A 21,139-nucleotide genomic window follows, 5' to 3' on the forward strand; every position below is an offset into this window, starting at 1 on the left:
TGGCACTGGTGACTGAGCAAAGCCTTGGCCAAGTGACACTTTCAATAGCTGACTCAACAAGTTGTGAGCTGGTAGTAGTACTGACCAGAATTAAATATATTATTGGTGAAGATTTTAGTTTTTTTATAGTTTAGGTGAAAGTAACTAGGCAGTGATCACCATTAACTAAACAAAAGTAACACTGCTGCAGCTGGATACATGCATGAACAGTTCCAGTTTATTTAAAATAAATCCACAAATTCAGATTGAGCACTTTCTTTCCTTTGAAAAGGGATTTAATCAGAATCTGCCATTTCTAATCCAATTTCCCCTTAAATACTAAATTAATGACATCATCCAATTAACCACATAAAGCTACACATCCATATACACTTTAAAATACAATATATCATAGTTAAAAGAAAATTGCTAAAACATTATATTTATTTAATAAAACTACACATAAAATATGTTTTTAAAAAGCTAACTACAGACTTCTGAGTATAAATTATTTCATAAAAGCTGCTTTTTTATGTAACAAGGGCTTGATAGAAATTTTGTCATTAAGCCCAGGGTCTTGACTTGCCTGTAACTTAATTTGCCACCTTACCTCCTTTTCCTTTATAAGACTTCTATAGTCTCCTCCTCTTGGATTTTGTAACACTCTTTCCAATATAGCAAACTCAAATTCAGAAAAACTCAGGCAAACAATAGAATGCTTGTATAATGCATTATTCATGTTATTAGTTAGTATTTGATACGTGTGTTCATATATCCTGTCCCATAACCGTCTCTCAGTCCTACCGACATAAAAACTGGGACAGGATTTACACATAGCCAAATATACCACCCCTGTGGTTTGACAATTACCCCTGTCAAATCTCACCAGGGTCTTTAAGGAATTGGTTATAGTTATGTTCTCTTTTGTACATATGTATTTACATTGAGAACCCCTGCCACATCTTGCCATACCATACCTTAGCTTACATTTAGGTACATCCTCAAAACATTTCTTCAAGTTTGTTCCTGTCTTATATACAAAGTTTGGTTTAGAACCCACTACAGCCCATAACTTTGAATTATTTCTTAAAATGGCCCAATTGTCTTCCACTATTTTTTTTTACCTCATAGGCTTTACCTCCATATGGAACCACCATCGCTCTTTCAAATTCTTTATTTTCTTCCCCCACCTTATGTTTGTCTTCACTCATAGCACTTGGGTTACCCAGTAGGGACTTATATTTCTTTCTCCACTCATTCCTTACATATTTCACATAGTCATTGATAATTTTAATGGGGTACCCCCTTTCTTTAAATAATTTGGCTACTTTGAATAATTCTTCATCGACAACTTCCTCATTAGATGTCATTCTAGCTACCCAAATAAGTTGCCCTTTAATTATACTGTTTTTTTTGGTGGATGGGGTGATTACTGGTGTACTGTAAGTAAGAGTTACTAAAAGGTTTCCTAAACTCCTTGGATTTAAAAGTATTATTAACCTTTTGAATATGAGTGCCTAGGTAATTTATGCCATTATCTTTATATTCATATGTAAATCTTAAAAATTCTGTACTTTCATTCAAGTATTTTATCAAGTCTCGAATCTTATTCTCTGGGCCCTTCCATAAAATAAAATAAAAATGTCGTCCAGGAACCTTACATACAAATTCATATACTGAAAAAACTCACTCTTAAACACCTTATTTTGTTCCCATTCTAACAGACCTAAATTGGCATATATGGGGGCACAAGATGCCCCCATAGCTACCCCCTTATGTTGTCTAAAGTATTCTCCCTCGAAGAAAATATAATTGTGGTCCAACACTATCTCCATAAATTGCATAATTAAATCTATCTTGTCATTCACTAGTTTGGTGTTCCTATATAAACTGTCATTAAACCATTCAATTCCTTCTTCTTTTGGAATAGAGGTATACAAATCAACAATGTCAATAGTAAGAAAAAATGTATCTTTGTCCCACAATTCTTTACCTATCCTTCCTAGGAAGTCCCATGAGTCCCTAAGTAAGTGTTCTGCATTAAAAACGTGTTTTTTCAACCATTTGTCTATCACCACTCCGAAGAGGTAAGTTTTGGACCCCTGACCTGACACTATTGGTCTAAATGACAAATGTCCAAGAACCTTGTGGGTCTTGGGGATCCCAAACATAGTAGCCACTATTGGCCTCTTAACTTTCAAAAAGTTATATAAATCAACTGATATTCTTTCCTCAATTAGATATTCCTCTAAGTAGAAATCTATAATTCGTTGACTAATATTTATCTCAATAGAGGATAATGAATAAGTAAGTGAGTGATTTAACATTTCAAAAATTTTTTGCGAATATTCAAGGGTGTCATATAGAACCAAAACACCCCCATTATCTGGACGCATCACTCAATGTCTTATCCTCTCTTAATTTTTTCAAAACTCCATTTTCCTTCTTACTCAAATTCTTTGTCCTGGGATTATGTTGTTCTCTGGCTTTCAAACTATATACATCTTCCATAATAGTTTTTTCCAAGCTATTTAAGGTTGGGTTCAGCAGTGGATTAAATACACTCTTGACTTTAGGTTCATTATTTAACCCATCCCTCTCACTTATCTTTTGCTCATGGAACATATATGCCAAATTGAGTTTTCTTAGGAACATTTTTAACTCAATAATTGTTTCCGTGTAGTCAAAATATCTAGAAGGTACAAACTTCAACCCTTTCATACAGAGGGAAAAATGTTCTTTACTTATATCAATTCCTGCAAAGTTATAAATATGATACCCTTGCAGTGTGTGTATCACCCCATCTTGAATAATATTCTCTACCATCTATCCCTGTTGTTCCTGATCCTTTTGCTCCTCCATCCTTCCTGGAGATTCCTCTCTGATTCTAACCCCACATCCCATTCCTGCTGGTATTGAAAAAATTGTGGTTCATAGACTTGTGTACTATACTGTTCCTTATTATCATCTCTCCCACTTCTTTCATACCTTTGTCTACCTTGATATACTTTCTTATACCCTCCTATTGTATTTTTATATAATTCTCCCTTTTTGTCATTCTTCAAAACATATGCCCTATTTTCTTTATATTCCTTCAAGTCCCTTAACATGTTTTTACATTTGGTTTCAAACAATTTGTTACATTTAAAATCCACATTTTCCATTTTTCTATATTATAAACCTTCATACTCTGAAAATAAAAGATCATTCTTAATCTTTCCATCTAATATTTCTGCTTGTCCAATAAGCAGACTTAACTTGGCATCATTACTTTTAATAATTCTTTCCATCATTTCCAATCCATATCTGTTAAACATTTCCACAAATTCTGCTATCAATTTCTCATCATAGTCAATTCCAAAGGGAAATTTATAAACCCTCAAGCCCTTGGGCACTACTTTTTTCATGACACATTCTGACAAGTAACCATTTTCTAACTACAGTTTTTTAATCAAAAACATTTTAGTTTCAAAAGAAAAACACTGTCATTCAATCTGTCATCACTAACAACAGTTGCACTATGAGTTTTGTCCAATTCTATGTTGTCAGGAAAAACAAACTGTTTTCCCAACAAATAATCAAACCCAACAATGTGTCCAGTCTCATTATTTAATTCAGAAACTGTTTCAGAATTACTCACATATCTCCCTGTAGTGTTTGTATGTCCATTTTTGCTGTACACAGCAAGCTGGTTTCTGTGAGCTTGGACGGACGCTGAATTCACACTCTCTTGCTGCAGATTCACAGCACCTACAACTTAGGGCTTCGACCCAGTTCTCATGGCTTCAATAACCTCTCCAGTAGCTAAAGAAGAATTCTTCCTGTTTTGAGGACTCATACGCACTGAATTTGACTCTTTCCCTCTTATTTTGATCACCATTGTTAGGAGGGTGCATTGTTATGGATGAGTTGCAAGAAGGTTTGATGTCTATAAGGATTTCTAGTGCTCTCCTGTTAATTAGTGAAGTGGCTCTGCATGGTAGGACTTTAATTAGCTGACAGAGATTGTGGTCTGAGGAGATCATGGCCAAGGAAGTTGTTATCAAGATTTCCAAGTATTCAGGTGTTTGCATTTTTGGACATGATGTACGAAAGTCTGTAAGAGGTTTTCAAAGTGTGCAAAAGACGCTGAAGGAGGGAGAAGGCTAAATCTACAGTTAACTGTGATTTTCTGGGTAGCAAAATATATAAAGGAGCTAGATCAGACCATATTCATCCGTAGTGAAGGCTAGGGCAGCAACTTCACAATGTAAGTTATGTATGGTCCGAGACGTCACAACATTCGGTATGTTGCATGGAAAGCAGCCGCTGGCATACGGGTACCTATCTGTACAGATATTGTTAAAACTAGCAAAGAGTGAGGGTAGAATGTAAGAGTGTAGCATGAACTCCCTTTTTATAAATGAAGATCTTAATTCACAGTTGTGGTTGTTGGAGCATCTAGTCCAGTACTGGACGTACTGCCAGGACAAAGGAGTAAGAGGCATGCTGCAACTTCTCATTTTACAGATGTTATGGCATCACTGAGGGATTTAGTTTAGACCAACTATCTATGGCTTACTGACTTGTTCACATTTTACAGCATGCTAGAAATGCTATCCATAGCAAAAACATTGTGGTTATCAGTCAGTGAATTTCTGCATACCCAGCAGGTACTGCCTAAATTAAAAACACATAATGGTACATATTTATTTCTAGCAAGTTGGACATGTTGCCTAATGCTTTTATCTACAAATAGCTTCATGTGAACTAAGATCATCATTTATAAAAACAGAGTTCACATCAAACCAGTATGACAACATATTTTATTGAAATGCACTACCTTTCTAAAGCATTAGAAAAGGAAAGAGTTTGTCATTTTATCTCATAGTAGCTAAATGCAATGCTTAGTAAGAGTTCCCAAAAAATGCCTCTGTAGGAAAAACTAAAAATACAATTTCAGAGAAGTTATTTCTGCAATGTCTTGGGAGCATAAAATTTGGTTATCGGAGTGTGTTATAGAAAGTGTGCAAGTAGCTGAATAATTCTCAGAAGAGGGAGATGGGCAAAGAAATCAGTGAAGAACAAAACGAGTGTGCACAGAACAGTTAAAACTTTCACTCCTTTATCAGAAATCATGCGATCATCAGTTTGCAGCATAAATATTTTACCTGACAGAATAAAAGGTTGAAAATAATAAGGCTGTATTTCCAGAGAGCATTCCAAGTACCTGGCTGAGAGGTCATTTTTGAAAAGGAGTATTTGTTTGTGTGTTTATCTAAAAAATGATGAGCTAGCATGTACACCCAATACCTGACAAACAGATACAAAGCCATGGGCTTATGAATATCTCACTTATTCTGACAAAAAGAGCTAACATTAGCTGGACAACATATTTCATATCAGATTATGCAGCAAGACAATTGTCTGATGAGACAAAATTCTGCTACCTGACAGCATTTTCCTGAAATTATACTAAACACAGCACTCTGTGCAAAAATGGTAAAATGGACAAAATCTTATCCTATATGCCCTGTTAGAAAGCAATCTTCATAAGATTATGCTGTTTGCAATTAGACAACAATGATAACATGTAGTTAAGTGTGTGTTTGTTTGTGTGTGTGGCTGGGGGAGGGGATCCCCATGAAGCATTCAAAAGAGCAGTTTTAGAATTTCACAATAAGAAGAGTGTGATAGCAAAGTGTCAGAGCTTTTGGGGAAAATAACACCTTAAATGCCCCATAACTACAGGGCCCCTGCTTTAGGGACTGTTAGTCATCTTCAGAGTGGGATAGGAATGGGCACAGCTAACCAGATACATCATTCAGGTTAGAGACAGAAGGTATATTCTGACATTGCACTGTCAGGTGATGAGAAGTACAGCTTTTAGAGGGATAGTGGATGACTATGCACACAAAATGAAAGAGAAGCTGAACTGGTGATAATCACACAGTTTGTTATTCCTTGATGTACAAGAAGCAATTCCTCAAACATGGTCATGATACATTACACTAACATCTCAGAAAAATAACCACTGCACAGCACTTGCCCCATAATTCCTGCGCCCCAAAGTTCAGCCTGCAGGTGAATACATTTTTCAAGTCATGGCACTGTCATTACAAAAAAAGAAGGGAGATAGAACAAGAAAAACATTCTGAGCACCTTGCCACTGATGTGAGCAAGGAGTATACTGAAAGAAGGAATGAATAATACAGAGCCTTTTAATACTCCCAAGCTTTTCCATGACAAGATCAATACTAAATGTGCAGAATTACAAAGACATACATCTGAAGCGTTTCTCCCCAGGCCGCCGCTGAAAATTGGCTTTGTTCCAAGTCAGACTTTCCCAGTAAACAAATGTTAAATAAATAAATAAATAAATAAAAATTACACAACCAGTGAAATGGAAGCTGTTACACCATCATATCTGGGGAATGTCAAACAGCAAATGCCTTTCCTAGAAATATTATTCCATGTTAGATTTCCAAAAATTCTGAAAGATCAAAGGGACTAGTTCATGTCAGTTTGACTTACTGCTTCCAGAAGTATACGACATACAGATGTAGTTGACAAGTTCAAACTCACAAGCCATTGCGCTTACCAAGAATCTAATAGTAATTCAAAATTAATGTTGAGACTTTTCCTCAGTTATATGTGGTAGGGGGCTTCGAGAAATAGAAATCCTTGTCATTGATTCACATAGACACAGATTCCTAAAAGCATCTGCAGACAATTACATACACTGCTAACTTAAGAGAAAGGCTGAAGGAACTTACAGGAATAATGTAGTCGATCATATTTTCATTAAAAATAAAAGTCACAATATGGCTGCAGAGCCAATTTTTATTCTAAGTTGTTCAGGCTTCAGATAATGACATTACTTTAGGTCTAGAATAATGAGCTACAAGATGAGTGGGGTAGTGCAAGGAAATTTGAAAGATGAATGACAGCATTTACAGTATGAAGCTAAAAAGGAGGCATATGAAAAGGGTGTACCATGCCAACATGATGAAGCCATATGTGCAACTGCCTGAAATATTCATTGTAATTCATTTGTCTACAAACCGTACAGATGATGAATACCCACATTTAGACTACTGGAAGAAAGTAAGTGGAAGTCTGTTTTTTTTTTTTTTTTTTAATTTTGCTAAGAGTTTTGGATTTTTAATACTATGACAGGAACGGGCCTCATTCCCGAGTCAGGATACAAATAAAGTTAAATAAATTTAGTATCGCTTCAGTCTTTAATGTTTGCAAAGAATGTTCTTATCAGAACCCACAACATACCCAGAATTGCCTTCTTCTGCAATTCATACAGAGTTACATGGATTGGTAGCATATTTATATTCACTTGAAAACTTTTTTTATTAGCTCTGTTGCTCCTTCTACTGTTGCAACTGTTGTGATGCCATTGCCCCATAATGCTCTAGATTCTGCTCAAATATCCTTGTATTTTATGACTTTGCATCTCTCAGTATCTAGAACATTATACTCACTAGGTGTAGCTATTTCAATGATTAATATTTTTTATCCTTTTTTACTACTACATATGTTTTTCTTACTTCTGCTTTCTTAACTGTTGGTATCAGATGATCTCATGCAAGCATAACTTCTTCAGTTTCAGTAATTCTTTGTGGTTTATGTTTCAAGTGTTTCTCAGCTACGTATATGTCGTAGTTTTGTACAATGCCCAGTGAAGCAGTCTTGTCCCCAATGCAACAGTCTTGCTGCATTGTCTTACTTTTCAGTAAACAAACCCTCAGCCATGAGTATATCATAACCAGTAACAAGATGTGTAACTGCTGTCTGAATCTCCTTCTTTTTCTACAGACTTTGTAATCCAGTGTGTACTGTTTTTCTACAGATTGTATAATCCAGTTGTACAGAGTCTGCTATCTTCAGCTGCCATTATTAATATTTCCTCTTACAGTTTAAATTCACTTCTTAGCCATTTTGTTCAGGGTGGTTATCTAGGAGTTTTTCTACACTTTCCACTATAGTTGTAGGCTTTCCTGGTTTCCTTTTTTCTTTTTGTGATCATCTTCCTTATATTCTTTTATGTTCCGGCATTTCTGTTGCTGCCTAATTTTTGTCTGCTTCTCGTTTAACATTCTTTACCAAAAATGCTTCTGTTAACCAGTGCAAAGATATCATCTTAAGACTTGTATTCTCTGTGGTTAGAACTTTCACTATGTTTGAACTGATGATGTTAACAAATATGCTTGTAGTCTCATAATTTGCAGACCTATACATATAGCGCCAGATTCCATAAGGGGTTCATGTCAGTGCATGTCTGCCTTAATTCCAAAAGACTTGACCTCAGTATAAGCGACTAACTTTGGTGTAAGGCCTGTCTGTAAAAAGGCTTGCACAATGGACCAGATTCCACATGTCCTGCTCACAGTGTAAGTGGTTCACTTATACTGACAGCAAGTCTTCTGGAATCAGGCCCTTAGTAAATTTCTATGAGGCTCATACCTCCTTCAGATGGCAGGATATATTAGAATTGCCACACACTGTTTTTTTATATCTATCATTTGATAAGCATGAAGCATTTTTCTTTTTTTTTTCATTCAACTAATCAAATGCTTTTTTTAGGCCAGTAAATCACACCAAAGCTGTAAGTTAAGACAGGAAAAGCAAGCTTATTTATAACTTGTAGTTTATTCCTTCATGGCAAGGCAGTTTTTAATAACATATTTAGTTTTCTAAAATATTCCTTGCTAAGCTTTAGTCTCATATGGTCATGCTTAATTTCTGACCTTTCATCTATTTCTAGTTATTTATACACTTTCTCCTGTTCAAGTTCTTTTATATCACATTCCTCACCTAAGTTGATATTTTCTGAGAGCTTCAGTTTTCCTCCAATAAATGTTGCTTTTGCACATTTATTATGACCAAATGTCATTCTTATATCTTCTGAGAAAATATTTGCCATCTGCAGTTGTGCTTCCAGGTGTCTGTCTTATGTGCTATACGAATTCAAATCATCCACAATATGTAATTGATATGTCACTGGTCAAGCTTGGTTTGCTTCTATGGAGACAATTAAATGCATTTTAGGTAATCCATGATCAGTGGAAGGATATGTGAGCTAGTTATTTACTTTATTTAATGTCTGTTAAATGGGGAAAAGGGAATGGTCATACCCTGTTTTTCAAAACAAATTGAAAAAGCATCTGTTGACAATTTCCAAATGCAAACGTTTTCAGAATAATGTACTCCCATAACCACAGCCCAAGGACCAAAAGAAAAAAAAATGTCTTTTGAACTATAGCAAGGAACCTATAAAGCTCCTTGCACAGGAAAATAACTTTCTTGGGTGGCGTAAGCTATGGTACCTTGCTGGCTAGGCTTACGTAGGCCCTTGGGCCGATAGCCTAGAACCTACCTATGAACCTATAACTACTAATTATTAAGCACATTTATTTAAGTAGCCATGAAATCAGTTGCAGATTAAAACAGTACATTGCCGGCCTTAGGTATAGGCCAACTAGGCAGCCGCCTGGGGCGCCGCTGCAGCAGGGGCACTTTTCCAGTATTTATTTGGTGTAGGTAGACCAGGATGGGGGCGCCGTGGAGCCCTTTTGATTAGGGCACCAGTTGACCTAAGGCCGCTCCTGAAACAGCATAATTTCAAATTACATAACAGCAAATATAATTTAAGAGCAGTAACATACCAAGAGTAGAGCAAAGGGGACATTTGTCACAGGCACAAAGTATTACGGGGCATGATCAGAAATAGCAGTTCCTGCATTGTTTCTGTACCAGCATTTCTGAATGCCAGCACAGAAAAGCACTTCACAGCTTCCTGTACTTTTTTCTTGTTTTTTTTTTTTTCTCTGTTCAATTGAAGAGCTGATAGGGTGTTCAGTCGAAGAGTGGGGTATGTGGCTCTGGCTATAATAAGTTGTTTGCTACTGATAGATCCATGCCCCCACCCCCAAGTACCATTGAAGTCTCAGTAACAAGAAGCATAAGCATATAAACATGCAGAAAAATAAGGAAATAAAAGCTTCATCAAATTCCCCAACTGAGATGTGAAACTAAAACAAACTACAATCTTACGAACTACTCAGCATAAAGAACAGAAGGGACCTAAGTCACAGAAAGTCAAAATAAAATCTGCAATAAATTTGCTGAAATTAAAGGACATGTTTGATTCACTTCAAAAATGAGTAATTCAACTTTTCTCAGAGAGTTGCAAAATTAAATCTACAATATCTAATTTTTACAAGGTTACTAAATAGTGAATTAAGAATGTTCATCCTGGACAAGATGGTTTTAGAGGATGCAGTAACTTTGCAAAATATCAAACTTATCTCTCAGCTCTATGAGAAGTTAACTGATTTGAAAGCCAGAAGTCAGAAGTAGAATTTGATTTTTCATGTACTCCCTGAAGCTTCCCCTACTAAGCTTCTCTTAATAACAGTTTATGACACTGAAACCAGAAAGGACAAATAATTATTGAAAAGTCACACACATCTCTGTATTCTCTCACTGCTCAGCTACCCTGGCAAGTGTTTGCAGAAATTATTAATTTTCCAAGACTTAACAGCTGTTCCTTCCTGTGTTTAAGAAAAAAAGTAGGATTTTTACATGGTGAAATTATAAATTTAAAATATTTCAGGACATACCACAGGATACAAGAGGTTGCACTTTTCCGGATAAGAACTAATTAAAAGATGCATCAGGTTTCAAATGAGATATCTTACTACTTTAGCAAGAAACTTAGTTCTTAGCAAGCATTATTTTAATATTTATTTTATTTAACATTTGTTTACCAGGATGGTCCGGCTGGACAGCTAGTATCTGTTTTCAGCAGAGTCCTGGGGAGAAAAGCTCCAGAAAAAAGTTACAGAGTATGAACAATATATATATACTAATAATCAAGGTACAAAATGTAGAAAGGTAAACATGCTAAAAATACAGAGATAAGTACAGCCATGTGTTCACACAGTTTATTGACATGCAGAATTTTAGTATAGTATAGGCATGCAAACAATATTTACAGTATGTACAAAGAGAGAAAGTGTACTATAGTATCGTGTTTGACTAAAGCATGGGGGGGGGGTACCCTCTTTCAGCAGAATGAGAGTTCAGGGAGGTCCTTTGCAGATACGTAAATGGTTGGTGTACAGGTAGAATTTTAATTGGGTTTTGAAGGTGGTTGCACATTTCTGTAGTCTGAGGTCAGGAGGCAGGGTATTCCAGATTTTTGCAACTTCATTAGTGAACAGAGATTCACCCGAGCTATTTTTACACTGGATATTTTCTAGTAGAGCGCAACTGCCTATTTGAATTGTAGAAGGTTATGAGGCCAGATAGGGCAGGGTTTTTTCAGGGTAGTATAAGATTTGGTGCGCCAGGTTGAGTTGGTGGTATCATAGTAGATTTGGGAACTCTAACCAGTATAGTTTATTTAGGGATTGGCAGTGATGGGAGCGTGATCTGGCATTGGCAGTGAATCTGGTGATATTGTTATAGCATGTGGAGAGTTTATTAAGGTCAGTTTTATTTAGGTTTGTTAATACTGGACATGCATATAGTATAGTTGCTAGCAGATGGGCTCTGGCTATGGCGATTCTAGCTTCGGAAGTTAGGTATCATTTACAGCGATAGAGGGTCTGTAGCTTTTTGTGGACTTTGGAGATAGTGAGGGATATATGTTTGTTGTACTTCAGTTGTTGGTCAATGGTGAATCTTAGTAACTTAGGTTCTGGGACTGGGGTGATGAGAGTCTTGTTAGCTGAGGATATGAAGAAGGTAGTATCTTGGGTTTTTGGAGGGTGGAACAGCATAAGCTGTGTTTTCTTTGGATTTAATATTAACTGGGAGTTGTTTAGCCAATATTCTATTTCAGTGAAGGATTGTTGGCTTTTTTGTTGGAGAAGTTTTAAGTTGGATGCGGAGCAGATCAGAGTTGTATTGTCAGCGTATTGGACTATTTTGGTGTTTGCAGTTGTGGAGTGGAGTTGATTTGTGAAGATGTTAAACAGGAGGGGGTCGAGGATGAACCCTTGGGGTATGGTGAATGTGACCGGGAGTGGGGGGATAGAGAGTTAAGCCATTTCACAAATTGATGGCGGTTGTCTAGATAGCTTTTAAACCAGAACAGGGTGGGTCTGTCAAGGTTGAGATTTGAGAGGTAGGTTAGGAGTTTATTGTGGGAAATTATATCAAAAGCTTTGGATAAGTCTAGAAAGGTGGCAGAGACAAGATTACCTTGGTTCTTGTATGTGTTTATGATGTTGGTGGAGTTAATTAGGGCTGTGGTGCTACTGTGGGATGGGCGGAAGCCATGTTGTGGTATGGATAAAAGGTTGTTAGAGAGGAGGCGAGTGAGGAGTTGTTGCTGAATGCATCTTTCTAGGATTTTGGATAGTGGTGAGAGGATTGCAATGGGTCGATAGTTGGAGAAATCAGTAGATGGCCCACCCTTGTGAAGAGGGATAATGTTAATTTCCAAGATGATATCTAAATAACTTCTTTCACTGTATTGGGGGCAGCTCTGTGTTTTACATCTGATGTGTTTTGATAGTACCATGATAAATTAAGCCATTAGTCATCATGAAGTCATAAGTCAATACTTATTTTATCTTATTTCTAATTCGGAAGTTTCATTTATGCATCAAAAGGTATATAAAAAGAATTACTTTTTGTACTGGAACAAGCTATTGCTTGTTTAAGCAAATACATTAAATTTTAATAGTTTCTAATCCCCTTATGTTTACTCAAGTTGCCCCAGTTATTTTCCCCAAGTAATATTTAGGAACATTTTAGATGCAAACTTCTGTTAATTAAAAAAATGTTAATTATAATAAACCTTCAAGCATTCATAGTCTTATTTTCATAATGTAATAAGTTTATCTGGGAATGTTGTTTTCTAACTACTACATGTTCTCTTTTTAAATGCATATGCTTTTGTTTCAGTTTTATGTTTTAAATATGGTGTTTTTTGTTTTTTTTGCAAATACCTCTAATAGTTAACCTATGTTCAACTAGATGCACTGCATTCCTAATAGTTAGGATATCCATCATATTAATGAGCATTAAGGGATCCACTGCCAATGTTTAGTTATGAGAATGCTGTACTAAGAGTTTCTTACTGACTGCTTGTACAATGTCACTGCATGGTATAGTCATATTATATTATTGTATTGCTTATTCAAAGTTGGAAATTAGACAGCTTTTGCTATTAGTGAAATCCAGTCTTCAGCTTCCTGCAATTTTTTTAAAACTCTACAGACTTTTTAAAATGTCTGTTCTGTTGTGAAGTCAGCTGTTTGTGTTGGCCTCCTTCATTTTTGAAAACTGTTATATAAATGTGAAATACTTAATTTAAGTTACGCTGCATTCATATGCTGAGTGCTTGAATAGTGTGGCTAAAGTTTCTTTATTTATAACTTGCTGTTGACAAAGCTGGAAATTTAGAAATGTTCTGTTACTGTTCAAATCCTGTCTTTAGCTTACCTGTTTTTTATTTGTTAAGCAGGTGAGATGGTGTGAAACAAGACTTTTTTTCAGCTGTCATCCAGGCGATAAGGTAATATAGGACAAAATATAGTGAGACGAAGATACAACATTTTCAATAAGACAAGATAGCAGAACAGAACAGATATACAAAATGTTTCATATACAAAATTGAAAATATGGAAGTAGAGATATTAGCATTGACAAAAAGTATATAACAAACTGTACATATTATGTTAAAATGAAGCTACATAAACAGAGGATAAGTAATACCTGTTTTTTAGACGCATCTACCTTCTCTAAAGTTTTAAGGTTTGACTGTCATTTAGCTACTGAAGTTCAAAATGTTGCACCTCACTGATGCTATCAAATAAGAAGGTTTAATGTTTAAAAGACTGTGTGAGTTACAGTTCAGAAAATGCAGTTTTAGGGTTGGTCTATAATAAGTACACTGAACTACATGTTTTTTTAAGTTACCTTGGGTGAGGTCCTCACAGTTTTTTTTCCTCATATGATTTTCTTTTTATTTTCCTTCATGTCATTTCAAGAGTTTAATTTATATGTGCATGCTTAGTACACACACACACACACACATATATATATATATATATATATATATATATATATATATATATATATATATATATATATATGTATGGAGGCCTTTCTGAAGCTCAAAATCCCATATAATCGAAACTCATTTGAGTGAGACAAAAATCCCGGTACTTTGAATACCTGAACGGTGAATTTTTCCTATGGTAAGTAAACACATGTCCAACATGCCCTTTTCTCCACTGTAGTGTGATCTCAGATTTGGTATATATAGTTATGGGGGTTGTGAGGGCATTAATTACTATGATGTGTATAAGTTTAGTTACCCTGAGAAAAATTCACCATTGGGGTAGTCAAGGTTTCGTGATTTTTATGTCATGAAAATGAGTTTCAGTTATATGAGATGTCAAGTTATAGAAGTAGATCCATATATATATATATATATATATATATATATATATATATATATATATATATTGTTGTGTCTTTCGGCTTTTCCCAGTTAGGGGTCGCCACAGTGGAACTCCGGTCTGCTAATGATTAGCAGTAGATTTTTACGTGCCGAGTTGCCGGCCCTGATGCACAACCTTCAACGAAGGTACGCCCATTCACGCATGTCTCCACACAGAAGATGCTCTAGCTGAGAATCAAACAGGACAACGTCTTACTGTGAGGCGACAACGCTACTGCAGCACCACCACCGACATATATATATATATATATGGGTCTACTGCTTTTGGTCGAATTACATTTGGTCGAAAATTATTTCAGGCAGCCCACTTCACCGAAGATACATTTCACTGAAAACCCACTTGGTCGAATTACATTTGGTCAAAAATGGTATATAGCCCCTGCCCCACTGCAATGTGACCCTGGACTGACAATATAAGGTTAGGGGGCATTTATGTGGGGGGCAAGGCCCCCACATAATTGCAGTGTATTCACTATTATATACTTGTGCATCCATTAAAAATACATTGAAACATATAAGTCAGTAAACACTAGTTGAAAAATCCCCCACACCCCCCCCAACTTTATATTCTCACTCCAGGGTCCCACTGCAGTGGGGCAGGGGCTATATTCCATTTTTGACCAAATAGTATTCAAGCAAATGGACTTTCAATCAAATGAGCTTTCAGTGAAGTGGGCTGCCTGAAATCATTTTGGACCAAATGGAATTCGACCAAAAGCAGTAGATCCATATATATATATATATATATATATATATATATATATATATATATATATATATATATATATATATATATATAGATAGATAGATAGATATATATATATACATATATATATTATATATGTATGTGTGTGTGTGTGTGTGTGTGTGTGTGTGTGTGTATATATGTGTGTGTGTGTGTGTGTGTGTATATCAGTTTAACTGTAAAAGTCTGACTGGATATAATCCATTTTCAGTGGAGGCTATAGGAGAAAAACATTAAAAATTATGTAACAAACTGACATAAATCTGTAAAACAGTTCAAGTAAATTCCACATTACTAAAAAACTATAAATGAACTAGTACATGATATTTTAAAATTCGCCACAAAATTAAGTTGTTTATACATCAAAAGGAGGTTTTGGTTACCCTTTGCTGAATCATATTGTATACAAGATGAAGAAAGATTTTCTGACTTTGCCATGTGACAATGTAAAAAAAGTATTACATTTTGGTAGTGAAAACATTAAAAATAAATTTGAAATGTTGTGTCTATTTATTACAAAATAGTCTTTCTTTAGATTTTTAAGACTGTTTTAATCAACATATGCCCTTAAGCAATGCTATTTCTTCTAAATGCTTAACGAGTGTAATGCAGTACTTGATACTTTTCAGATGAAGATTGAAAATGTATTTCATTGCAGACCGAGGTATGTAATACAGATGTCCAAAATGTATAATTCAGTCTCAGTCAAAGTATTTAGCAAAACTTCCATTTGCAAGTTGGAGAAATTAAGCAAGCTATATCTGAAATAAGTACAAGTACTCAACCTTGGAATCTCTTTTTCTGCCACTAACCTTTATCTTCAAGAGTCAAATATGCATAGATGATGGCTGTTCATTCAGTGACTTATATCAATTTTTGAATATTTGGTGCCAACCAAATAATTCAGTAAAAGATATTACAAAATTAGTAAAGACATACAGTCAAATATTAAACTCATCCTGGTTAAGAGATTCAATTACACTCAATGTGTTATCAACTGTAAGACATATATGACACCCTTAAAAATAGCATTGTTCAGTTCTAGGTACTCACTCTATTGCTCAGCATGTCAAGCAAATGAAACCGAGTTATTACACAGTTTTTGGTACTGCCCTTTTACTACAGCCTCTGGGAAGTTCTGCTTGGCAAATTGGCCAGAACTGATTTGATAATATCACATGGAACTGGCAATGTGTAGTATTACATATCTTCCTTTCAGAAATCACTATTTCCAGATCAAGATTACTAATTACTGTTTATACTGTAAACTGTTTGGATAGGCAATCAATGTCATGGGTAAAATTTTAAGATATAGCTATTAAATACATAAAATTCTTTAAAGTTATTTATATGAATAACACTAGAAAATTGATCTAAACAGAATGCTGGAAGAAATTACTACCCCTTTTTCTTTAAATTATTAACCTCTAGCAGTGTAAATATAATCTTAAGTACATTTATTTTTATATATTCAATCTGTAGGCTTTAAACAAAAAATATTTTACTATATTTTATTATACTGTTTCTGAGTTTCTTACAGTGAGCTTATTCTTTTTGTTACATTTACACATCATATCTTGGATACCTAGATCTACTGAGTTTATTAGGGAATGATTAGTTTAACTGAAGATTTTGTTTATATTAGAATCTCATTTTGTTGCACAATTTTCCATGTACTCTCCTTAATCCATGCTCTCTCTACTTATAAATGTCATGTTTTTATTATAAATTCTGCTGTTCTAGTGTTTTTTATATATTTTAATAAAAAAATTAAATAAAGATGCTGAATGATCAGCAAAACTGGTGGAGAGGGAACAATTTACATATTTATGGCTCATAGGATCACTGTGAGCAACATCATTTAATTTTGTTTCGACAAGACTGGTTGCCAATCATCTTGACTCTCACCCTCACCAAGAAACTGGACATTGAATGGGTACATTGATTGCTATCCATCCAAGCCCTCAGCTTGGTCTGATCCTTAATCAGTGATTGTGAAGATTTCTTCCCTTCAGATAAAATGAAATGTTAGTATATGCATCATGGTCTTCCCCAGCCATTACCTACTGGGATAGAAAGGTCAGATTTCATAATTACTTTTTGAAAGTGGTGGTAGAGCAAAATAAAGTATGGTGGCTAATGTTGCAACTGCTTTGGCAAAAGAATGTCAAGGCAATCACATTGCATCCTACATGTCCAAAGCAGAAATGGGTCAAAGTGCTTAATGACTACAACAGAACAAAAAAGGAATGGACAGGGAAATCCAGAAAGAAAAGGGAAGGTAGCAAATGCATTCTGCCAGGACATCTTTGTCAAGTCCCAAATATCTGCAAATGCTCCATGTAAATGAATCAGCCTCTGTGACTTTTCAGAGGGACAAGGGGCTTGACTTTGCTACTATTTCCTATTTACAGTGTCTTTAGGTCCTGGACAATTGACCTATAGATACTTCAGTAAAGTGGAGTACTGCTTTGGCTTTGACTGGTTGGAAGTCCATGGGATGCTACATTCTGCTGCAGGAGACTGTTTAATTCTTCCATAGGTCTTACAATGCCTGTATTCCTGACAGATCTATAGCACAGAGGGGTAAAACCCTGTCTATGATGCAGGTGACATGGGTTCTATTAGAATTTCTGTAGCCTGCATGAGTTGGCAGGTGAGGATTGGTGTAGCAGGTGTTTACAGCTCACCCATTCTGGAGGGAGGGAGGGAGGGAGGTGACTCTGGATTACTGTGACAGCTACTGTGAACATTAGGCATTAGACCAGTGAAGTACAGGTCTAGGTAGCACTTGCTGCCATTTTGCAGACCCACAAACCAAGGAGATTATGCATGTAGAGGCTTTGGTCTGGACAATATGTGGGAACATACTTACTGTTTCTTTCTTTATGGGTTGACATCAAGTCTTTTTTGGTAAAGGTAGAGCATAGGTAACTCAAACGAATTATAGCAATTGTGGATATAAACAAAGACTGATAACCCCTTTATCCACACCAATTCAGTTGCAGGATCAAAAAGTTGTTTATTCCAAAAATACATCAACAGATTTACTACCTTCCCCCTTACCACAAACAGGGTTTCATCAGAATATTTAGACGCAGTGTGTAAAGTGGGAAAGTGTCTTTTAGACTGTTCAAAAACAAAAATCCTAGAATACTCTGTTTTTGGGTAAAAACATGCATTGCATAAGTGCCCTAATTAGGGCAAAATTGTTAAGTCTGTTGATATATTTTATTTTATTTATTTATTTATATTTTTAATAAACAACTTTTTTGATTCTGCAGTAGAGATGGCATGGATAAAGTGGTTAAAGGTAGAGTATACTTTAACTGTAACTGGAAATTTCTACTCTGATATGAAGGGGTCAGTGTGTCTCTAGAACTTGCAACTCTATAAAATAACTACAAATAAGATCAGAGTCCATTACAAAGGATTATAGGCATCTACTAAGCCAGTTGCCTTTGCGGGTCATTTTAAGCCTAGCCAGTTTTTCTTTTTGTTCTTGAATTAATCTATACCATTTGGTTATAGACTGGCCTTACCCATCCCATGGTCTATAACTATATATATTACCCCTAATGAGATCATACCATAGATAATCTGAGGGGACCTATTCATAGGATACAGCATTTAAGAGATGCATCTATCCATTATTTCCCATCCATAGATCTATGTTGCACTTGAATATGGACAAGGATGAGCTTTGTTTTATGTGGATGGAGAGTCTGTTCCACAGCAGCGTTATCCTTTGAGAGATATACCTGTTCCTCCAAACCATTCTGTTGATGTTACAGAAGAGGTTTAGACCCCTAGATAGAGGATTTTTGATGCCATTTGACTTGCTGATGGCAAGTAAATCCATCAGAAAATGCCTTATATGCCAGACACATGTCAACCACTTATAGTAACAGGGCTTTGAGTAAGTCCATGTAGGATATGTTGTTTAAGCCTTGTATCCTTTCAGTAAGTTATCTCTGTGGCTGTTCCAGTTGTTGCATATGTCGAGAGAGATATATGTCAAAGGGGCATTATATTCAATGACTGGCCTAAAGAGGGCTGAGTAAAGGGGGACAATTACATCCCTAGATCTAGACACACAATCCCTTTGTTTATAAACTGTACAATATAGAAGGCCTTTCTTACAATAATAGACACATGCTCGTCAAAAGTTAGGTCACTCCCTACATAAGTTCCCAAATCTGAACAACTTGGTCAACTCTTAGAGGCATATTGTCAATGTAGTAGTTCCGTGGGGCATACCTCTCAACTGTACAGATTTTCTCAGAATGTCCAGATTTTTGCCTCATATTTTTGGTCCATTTTTCATAAAATTGCAGTTTTCTAGCAAATCATTGGCAAATTACTGAAGATATAATTCAGAAAATAATGACAGACATTTAAGTTGCAGACTTCTTACCCTTCCGAAAATTCATGCTAATGCAAAATCTGTTATTCTATCTACTTTCTATGTTTGTAAGAGCAGTATTTAAAAATTGTCCCTATTTTTGGGCCTTTGCCCCCCACCCCCATTATTTATGACTTTGTACAGATTTCTTGCTCTAAGAGGTTGAGAGGTATGCCATGGGATAGATGACTTCCCAAAAGATGCAATAATGCTTTTTTTTTTTTTTTTTTTGCATTTAGTTTCAGTCCATGATTTTGGCACCTGTTATCTATTTGAGATAAACCTGCATGCAGGATAGCTAAGTCATTTGGGGATTCAATGACTGATCCAAGCTTGCAGTCATCTGCAAACTTAATTAGCCAGAGTCCTTTGGTATTGGCTTTTAATTCAGAAAAGTAAACATCAAACAGGAGAGGTCCCAGCACAGAACTCATGGAATTCCACTGGTAATTGGTTTCTTTGTGGAAGTAACTTCCCCTATTCTAATTACCTGTGTCCTATTTGTGAGCCAGTTGTCAATCCGGCAGGTGACATAGAGTTTATTCCAGTTTATTCAGCTTTTCTTCTATGCTTTAGTGTGGAATTGTCTCAAAAGCTTCAGCCAGGTCAAGGTATGCGGTGTGTACAGTTTTGCCTTCATCCATTGATTTGGTGACCTTTTCAAAAAAAAAGTCTGCCAGGCTGAGTAAGCATGACCTGCCCCAAAACAAAGTGAAACTGAGACAGGTCCAGTGTTTGGGGGTTCCCTATGTCCTAACTGATTAATTCCATGATCATTCTTTCCATGACTTTGCATATAAGGCTGGTTAGACTTATTAGTCTGTAGTTTCCTGGGTCTGTGGAAGGTCCCCCCTCATGCAGGGAAACAACTGTAGATGTTCTCCATTCACTTGGTACAAAACGTACGGAGACTTAGACTGAACAGTGTTGTTAGGGATGTGGCTAAATTGTGCTTCATGCTATTTAAAGGGACAGTCCCGGAGATTTTTTGTTTTGATTCAACCTTTGTTTACATTTCAGGTTTGCCTTTCTGAGCATGCTCACCTTTGTCTGAGGGGAGTGGGGGAAGAGTGTCTGAAGGACATTTCAAAGGTGTTAGCCAAATTCCATCTCAAATTGCAGTTGTACTGACAACAACTCTCCCTGTGAGCCATTCATTAGTTTAATCTGTGCATTTTACCCATTGTGAAAAGTAGCCTTTCAGGCACTTTATGACCTGACTGCTGCTGCTACTCTAGAAAGCACATCAGTAATGCAAGGCTTTTAAAACATTAGTAAACAGAGCTTTTTTGTTTCTTTCATTTCATATTTTATTCTGTGGTGATTGTGAATTCTGGACATCTACAACAATTTTATAACATGGCTTCTACCTACAGAAAGCCTCTGAGTCAGGCAAAGAGTAGTGGAAACCATATTTCTCTTTCTTTTGTGTTTTACTACATTCTGATTTTTGAATACTAGCCTGGTGTATTGACTTTCTGACCTGCTAGTAATTCCATAAAAAGCAAGGGTGTGATAGAAGTGTGGAGCATTA

This window comes from Protopterus annectens, chromosome 14.part0, assembly GCF_019279795.1.
Source record: "Protopterus annectens isolate FY-2018-M chromosome 14.part0, PAN1.0, whole genome shotgun sequence".
NCBI lineage: Eukaryota > Metazoa > Chordata > Ceratodontiformes > Protopteridae > Protopterus > Protopterus annectens.